This window comes from Tachysurus vachellii, chromosome 12 (genome assembly GCF_030014155.1).
Source record: "Tachysurus vachellii isolate PV-2020 chromosome 12, HZAU_Pvac_v1, whole genome shotgun sequence".
In the NCBI taxonomy this organism is placed as follows: Eukaryota; Metazoa; Chordata; class Actinopteri; order Siluriformes; family Bagridae; genus Tachysurus; species Tachysurus vachellii.
In genome coordinates, this window is record NC_083471.1 from 11,530,991 (window position 1) to 11,539,987 (window position 8,997).

The window sequence follows — 8,997 nt, forward strand, 5'->3', positions numbered from 1 at the left end:
TTTTTGAGACATATCATGTGACAAAATGGGTTATAGGCCTTTGCACAATACATTAGTTGCTTTCTCACATTGAAGTATTTTCTAATTCTTTTCGTATTACACAGTTTGTCATGATATATCCTGAATTGTTTCCAGATACATACTTGGCCCTGTCCAACTGGATCACATCTTCATCAAGGACAGTTGAACATAATGCTGTCCTCAAAGGTGATTTAAAAAACAGTTAATGTATGTGGTTTGTATGCCCTTTTAAGCTCACATTTTTCTTTGGCACATCATTGGGGTGCTGACATCCCGAACTTTCTGCTGAAAAGAAAAGAAAACAACAGTTTTTATCCACTCTTTAATTCATTCATTACTGGTTGGGCCTTCTCATCGGGTTGGATTTACTTCTATTGGTCAGGAGCTTTGAAGGTGGTCCAAAGTCAAATTCCTGCTATGACTGAAAACATGCCTTTCCACATCTTTGAATATATCGAGGCTTCACTGACATTGTGCACTCCCAGGCTAGATATTTTTTCCACTGCACATTCAAAAAGAGCTTATGTGTGTACAAGTCTTTACACTGCACTCGTTTACCTCTGGCTATTTAATCCTATATCTGAGACAAAAATTCATAATAATTCATCTGCACACAGGTTTCACACAAATATAGTTGATCAGCCAGCACATGATTAGATGTGTCTGAAGTTTGTTTCCTTAGTTTTGCACCAGAGCTACTAGACTAATTTAGCTAACAAGTATTGAAATCAACTGCTAGTTTTCATGCCTATATCTTTATTAGCTCAATTATCCTAGGTTCATAGTCGTAAGCAACGAAGCAACATGGCATTTTCTATGCACACCAGGATTTCTCCAATCACAGTTCTCCAGTCACAACTGCATGTTCCTACCTGTAATTAGTGCCATTGTACTGTTTGATATTCTCTTATTACTTGTATAGATAAGCAATTTGATGTAACATAAAGAAAAATTAATAGCTACTAAAAAAGCAAAAACACAAACCAGACATGAACTAAAAACACCAAATCCAGCTTGCCACATGCTAGCATGGATGTAGGGTTAGCTAACAACCGAGATCAAAGTAATGATACATTTGGAATAATGAGAAAATTGTATACAATAGATTTTTCCTCAAAAATGTATTTTATATTTAATCAGAATATTTCAAGGCAGATTTGTAATATATTACTCTTCAACAGATATGCATATATATACAGTAAAACACAGGATCAAATTTGTGAATTCATGCATTACACTTAATGATCTCTCTTCTGATATAACCGAAGCATATGGTAGCTATAACTCACGTGAGTCAGCTATAATTTTATTTTATAGTGGACAAAATCAAGTGACTGAAAAAAGTAATGTAATGGCTGTCATTTTGCTTCTGTCTATACCGTGACTACTGTAAATACTCCCCCCACCTGGATTCTACTCATGCTGTCTACAAAAAAGCTACACCCAGTGCCAGGGGGTGTAAATCACTGTCTTGCCAAGCTTGAGAGGTGGATACTGTTTCCATTAGAGACCAATCACTTCTCTAATAAAAAAGGGCGAGCGGTAATAAAAGCACTCTGTTGGGCCATTAAGCATTGGGGGATCAGAGCGAATGGCACATATGGCCATGTCTCACCTTGTAGAAGAATAGAAGAGGACCAGTTTTGATATGGTTTCTAATTTTGTCGATTTGCACTTAAGAAAAGGGTATCCTGGCCAGGTGGGGAGATTATGGTTGCTCAGGTTTTATAAGAATAAAGACGAATATTAAACCTACATGCATTGCAAGGACGTACGGAATGAGCAGAGTAGTCGGATGAGCAAAAGGGCAGTCTTTATGATTACAGCAGATATCCATGAAATATTAAACACTGAAGGGTGTAAACCCCAAGTGCATTAGAGCATCAGGATGATTCGGGCAGATTGGACAGTGAGTGGAGCCCCATCAGTAGAACTGTGTCAGGATCTGGCACCGGAATTACATCTGGCAGCAGGAGTACACACACAGCTTGACAGAGTACAGAATAACAGAGTTTGGATATTGGAGTTGGGAGCATGGAAGTACACTTTGCACTGACATACGCATTTTGAAACACTTCTCTCATGGAATTACCTTGCATGGATCAGTGCCCGGGGTTCTTCTTTCTGGATAGGCGGTTCAGACAAGGGCAACAACTTCATTCTGGCAGAGTACTGAACATACTGTACCTTCTAAGATGGAGATCCTATCATGTGTAGACTCGCAGCTTCTGTGACTTTTAAGAACGAATAACAGCCTCCACACTGTTCCCATATAAACTTGGAATGTCTTGGGATATATTTTCATCAAGCTGAATGTATCAAGCATTTTGCCATGAGGCAGTTTTTTAATGTGATGCACTTGAAAACAATTAGCTGGTGGTTCACATAATGGCTTTATCACTAATTAAATCATTATGATGCCTATGCATGCAAATAATGTGCAAATCAAACTATTCTTAAAAATGCCTTGCTATATATGGGCAAAAGTATGTATGCACACATCTATATATGTCACTTTCTCAAACTGATGCCACAAAGATCAGAACCCAGAATTGTCTATAATGCTGGTAGGCTGTAACAGTAACATTTCCCTTCACTGTACATAGACTTCCACATATTTACCTAGCCATATTTTGTATTTATGTTTGTGGTGATTGATTCTGCATGATAATTTGACTTGATTCCTTGATTAGTTTCAGACTGTGAGGGGCAAGCTGAAAATGTCCTTTTTCATTCATTGGTTAGAAAAAAGGTGATAGAAAAATGTAAGCAAATCATTACATAGTCTTGATCATAGTTAGTCTAGAACTCTGAACTCAATAATTACAGTTAATTATACATATAAATACGTAGTTTGAATATTGTGTCCAGCATTTATTTTCTCATTTCGTTTGTTAGTCTACAAGTCAGTTGAGCAGCTTGCACACACAAAATAATAAAAAAAGCACATGTTTGGTTCAGCTCCCACAATTGGGTGGATTCATATCCAAATCACTTTTTCTCTGCAGCTGTACCTCACTCAGGTTTGATCGGAGGATGCTCTTGGACCGGTTGTTTTGTGTGCACCCGAGTGTGATTGCGGTCCTCTCATCTGCCAAAAAACAAACACATCTAGGGTTTTAATCAAACATGGTAAACATCGCTTATGTGAAAGCACCAAGATCTTTGCCAGAATTGTCCTCAACTGAAATATGTAATTTATTTTTTTAAACCGGTGTTTATATGACTAATGTGAATACATGCAATTGCTTGGCACCGTACACCAATAACCTGTCTGAACAGTGCCCTTTTAAGTGGCAGATAAATGAGTATACTGTGGCCAAAAGTCATTAAGGGAGCTCATTTTTGCCAACCAGGTTTGAAAAAGCATTGCTGCAGGATATTCTAGTTTACAAAATGGTGACAGACAAATTAAAGGTAAAAAGGGCCTGTTACAACAGTGGAGGAAAGGGTTGAAATGGGTTTTGTTTAAATGCCAAAACAGCATTGTATTCTTCTGGAATTTGTTAAGGTTTTTGTTTGAGATGTGCTGAAGAAACAGAACACATTATATTTATCAGGTGATGTGGCCTGTATATGAATATGGACCCATGTATCAGAGCTAAAGCAATTCCAGGGTTGATGTCAAAGAATGATGGATTTTTCATTGGAAGGCTTTCAGGGTTTCGTGTATTCTAAATGTTCAAATTTGATCATTACATTCAAGTAACAATACCTGTGAAGTGGTTTGAGCGCGGGGGGCACGGTGGCTTAGTTTTTAGCACGTTTGCATGTGGGTGAATGAGAGTGTGTGTGTGCCCTGCGATGGGTTGGCACTCCGTCCAGGGTGTATCCTGCCTTGATGCCCGATGACGCCTGAGATAGGCTCCCCGTGACCCGAGGTAGTTCGGATAAGCGGTAGAAAATGAGTGAGAGTGAGAGTGGTTTGAGCGCAATGAAGGACAATTCTTGGCCTGCAGAAATCAGGAGAATCAAATAAAATGGATGGTCATGACATCGTATTGTTGAATTATCAAGCACACTTTCGTGTTTATGTGTTGAAAGAAAGATGAGGATATCATTAAAAGAGAATTGGGAGTGGGTCATCAGGCAGTTTTAGCTGGCGTCTTCAACATAGTAAAAGTAGATAAGGCTCATGGGTACTGTAGTATTTAGTTTACTGTCTGATTTGACACACCAAATAGAAGGAAAAACGGCTTTTCTCAGAAAAGAAACCATAGCACAATGGTTAGTACCCTACAGAATATAAAGCAATAAAAAGAAGGATAAAATCTCCTGGTTAAATGTTGAGTAATGTAGTGCTTAAAGTTTAAAAATGAACAAATGAGCAAAAACAATGCTTCCAAGTGGCAGAAAGAAAAACGTGGTGCAGACATGAAAGATGCTTCCTATTGAAATGCATTAGATCGAAAGTCGTGCTGAGTGACACGAATAAAGGGAAATTCGTGTCCAGGAACACGAATCAATAGATTAAATTTCGTGACTATGTCACGAACTGCCGTGAGACTGGGTTGTTGTGTCTTATAACTGAACCCCTGCAGATTTCACTTAGGGAAGCTCAATTTCCGGTTCACCCTTTGGAACCTTTGCATTAATGTAATAAATAGAACCAGTTTACACATTTATACCATTACCTTAGAAACAGTTCGCCTGTGTGCGTTACATAACGGAAAGACATGTAGAGGATGAGGTCTCAGACATTGTGTTCCAAATCAGATGAGAAACAAAAACTACATGCTGAAACCATCCCAGGGTGGCCTTCTTAATTCCCTAGGTCATGTTGGGAAATTTCTGGCGCACATAGAAACATTACTTGGAGCCTAACTCCCCTGCTCGCTTTTTAAGTCTCCTTAAGTCTTTTTAAGTTTATTTCTCTCTATGTTAAATTCTGGCCTGCTTTAAAAGCCAGAGCTGTCAATCCTTCAAAATGTCTTTAGCTTACCAGAGCATTCCCCCCACCTCAAAAGTCAGCCTGAATGGTTTTAATTTGGCCTTTACCTCATTCCTTTTTGTAGTCACGGTGGTCTCCTGTGCTCGATTTTGTTCGAATCCATCAACACATTCCAACAGGTTCTGTTATTTTACTGTCTACAGAAACCTGCAGCTTCAACTACTTTAATGCTTTTCCAGTTCTATTAAATTAGAGATCTGGTGCTTTAGCCTAAACCTTTTTTTTTTCTTTTTTTTTCTTTTAATTTTTTTTTTTTTGAAAAAGAAATTAAGCTTGGACTATAATTTCTTCAGTTATCTCATGTGAATAAATGTATATATTTTCACACCATTTTTTAATTGGTCTGTGTTCTGATGCTGGCTTTGACACTGGTCCTTGATCCCTGGCACAGAAATCCTCCAGGATGCTGTCGCCGTTTGGCCCGAGTATTTTGGTTCTTTTTTCTCACAGAACACATAGGGGATAAAAATCTGTTACGGTGCTTTCGATTTTACAGCTGATTTACTGGAGGCATGTGAACACTGGCAGGCTTCGGGAAACTTGTGCCAAGAATATCATGCAGGGAAGGTCTGGGATTTAAATAAGTCCTTTCCCAATCTGTTAAAAAGCAGTTTGATAGCGGAACATTTTTCCTCATATCATAAAACAAGGCAGCCTTAGTAAATATATGTTAACATGTTATTTGCGTTTAAAATGTGTTGGAACTGAAGTCATCATTTCGTCTGAGGAAACCAGTGTAGTTTTTATTTATATCTGATATAATATTAGTCCTAAAGTATATGTAGTTATTGACTTCATGAAATTGATGTTCTACACCTAACAGCTTGCCATCAAACCTTGAAATCAATGTATATATATATATATTTGTATATACATACATTTTTATTATTATAATTATTACATTTTACATTTATTACATTATTATTATATATAATACTAAGTATTATGATAAGAGCTTCACAGGAACTAAGTAGGGATGATGATCATGAGGAAACCCAGAACAGGTGTGGGTGCTAGTGAGACTGGTTATCTGACATGCAGGGACTCATGGGTAATGCAGTCCAGTTCTATCAATTCAGTGAGGCATATAAACCTTGTCCATTCTATTTCTGCTAGCCTTTTTACAATTTCTGTCTTGCCTGGGTTTTTGTGTTTTTCATAAAGATTAAAAATTATAAAAATTCTCTAGCTCTCTGGTGTACATCAGGTCAAAGCAGGAGATGTGTGTGCAATAAATGTCAACATTAAAGAGCAGCCTGTCGACAGGTTTTTGACAAACTGCTTGCTGTCCTTGGTTGGTTGAATGCTGATTGTTTTAGTTCTGTTTCTCCCTGGAGGAAAATCTGCACTGGCTCTCTTTTATTTTACTGAAGATTTACTGCTCACGGCTGCAGAAGGCACGCAAACTTTGTGAGGAATGGCACACATCATAATTATATTGTTAGCAGCATGCAGTGAGCTAAATATGTATGTTTTTAGTTTGCTAAAAAAAAGACTTGTGGAAAGTTTGATTTTAACATTCACCACACAAGCTAGCAGTTTGAGATGAGTATTGTATTTCCCTTTTAGCATGCTTTATGCATGGATGCATTAATTTCTTTAGTTTACTGCCCTAATTGTGTCAACCAATAAGAATCCAACAGCTGATTCAGTAAACTGAAACCTATATGCAATATAGTTTCTTTGCCCTTAATAAATAATACATTTTTACATTTTACTCACTACATTTTTATAGCCAGTACTCCTACAGTATATATACAGTACAGCTAACATAACTTAATTAGCTTTCTCTGCTGGGTAGTTAACATGCTAGGTATTTACTAGAGCAACTAATCAGCAGAGCAGAAGCCACAGGACAAATTAAGTATTCGTTATTTTTAAATATAAGATTTTGACTTGTGTGTAAAGTGGAATGTAGGCAGCCAATAACAGCTAACATAACATAATTAGCTTCCCCTGCTTGGTAGCTACCTCCTTCCACTAAAGCAACCTAGGTATTTAGTACAGTAGCTGTACTAAATCAAATCTGAGGTCATGGCCCCTTGTGCAAACTCACACACTTCTGTTTTGTTTCTCAAAAACTCAAATACGTATCTACTGCTCTAGACTAATTTTGAGCACTACCCAGGTTTCCGGTTACAGTAGGGGAATTAATTTGATCTCACCTTTGAAGTTATTGAAGGGTCATAGTTTTGGATTTGAGACACAGATCATAACAACAATCACAACGACAGCTGAACATATTTAAAGAGAAACAAAGCTCATCAGGGGTGCTTGTAGTAAATGTTGCTTTTAAATTATTCAGATGTTTTGGAAGATACAGTATAGTGAAGGATTGAACAATGCATGTCCATTTGAGGTAGTTTGCCCAAAAATGCTAGTACACATAGTTTAATATAATATGCCTAGCTATCATTTTGGTTATTGTTTAATGAAATCAATAGGCTTTAGTTCAGGCATTCTGCTAGAATTTCTTCTTGCCAGTCTGGTGTCTGGAAAGAATTTATTTTATCAAGCAAATCTGACACTTACTGGTCATGTTTCAAAAAGAGTTTAAAACGCAAATATAATATATCTACACCCAGTTTGATGAAAGAATGCCAGTGATCTCAAACCTCAAAATAATTTGACCATTTAATAAACAGTAATAACTTAGAAAATCAACATTTATATTAACATCATACAGCTAAAATGTAGCCGATTATGAAACATCTGTTGCCTGTAACATCTGTAGCCTGTTTAAGAAATACGTACTGTACATGGCATGGAATGTAGCTGATGCTCTCGTGTTGTTTGATCCACATGTGAAGCCATTTTTCCTTCCAGACCTAGCACAAAGGGAGCAAAACCTTTTGTCCACTCCATCGACAGTTTCATATTTAAGCCATGTGAATTTTTTCTGCCACTTGAGTTTAAAGCAGGCTCTTGGTTTCTGGAGTATGGGACTGTTTCATCAGGCACAGAGTCAGGGGTATCGGTAGGCTTACTGCTGTATTTGAAGAAAAACTTGGTTGTATTGTTTCGACATAGCTAGCTGCATGCTATAAATAGATTAAGGTAACAGACAAATGGTCAAAGATGAATAGTAATGGACCTCGTAGCTAGTATTCCACATAAAATATTTAATTAAATAAAATTTAATTAAAAAAAAAAAACACATTGTACTGTTAACACAATGTTAAGTTGTCAATACACAATGCTTGTGAATGGAGGACCTTCATATGAGCATGAAAGTTTTTAAATTATATGCTTTTTATACATTTTACCACAAAAAAAACGGAAATTGCCGCCTTAGTTAGTGTTTTGATCGTGCCTTTTTTGAACCTTAATCCAGCGTTGGCCTTGCAGAACAGCACACTCCTGTATAAATTTCAACTTGATGTATTCAAAGAGCATCTGCATAATGTCTTCTTCACCACAGGCATCTCCAGCATTCCTGAAAGATGAGCTGGCAGGACATATCCATCATGCATCTCATCTGAGATAAGTCTCCTTTGCATGAGCCAGCATCACTGGAAAATGTATTTAAAAAAAAAAACAATCTTGCAATATACAACATATAAAGGCTTTTTTTCCTCAGGATGGTTTTTGCGGTTTGGATACTGAAGATATCCAGGAAACTGGTTCATGACACATACACGCTCATAAATGAAACTGAAATAGTGCCAGATTTGATCTTTCTGTCTTTTAGTCGATGATAAGCTGGTAGAGGAAAGGCAGAGCTTTAGAAACCTGCATGCTTTCACCTATGAAGAAATGCAGCTAATGTAAACTGGTATGTTGAAGTAGCCACAAGTGCAGACATACCGAAGCATGAAGTGCTTTCTGTGAACCTTCAAATAACTGAGGAGCAGGTCAGTAAATAAATTACTGCAAGTGTTTAAATGAAAGCTATAATTTAGGAATTTACGAATGCCTTAGGCTGAAAGGTAACATTTAAGAGCATTCAAGAATGATATTGTCAATACAGAGTAGAGATGAACATGCTTTTTCTCTGCCACTTTGAGAAAAACTGTTCACTGTAT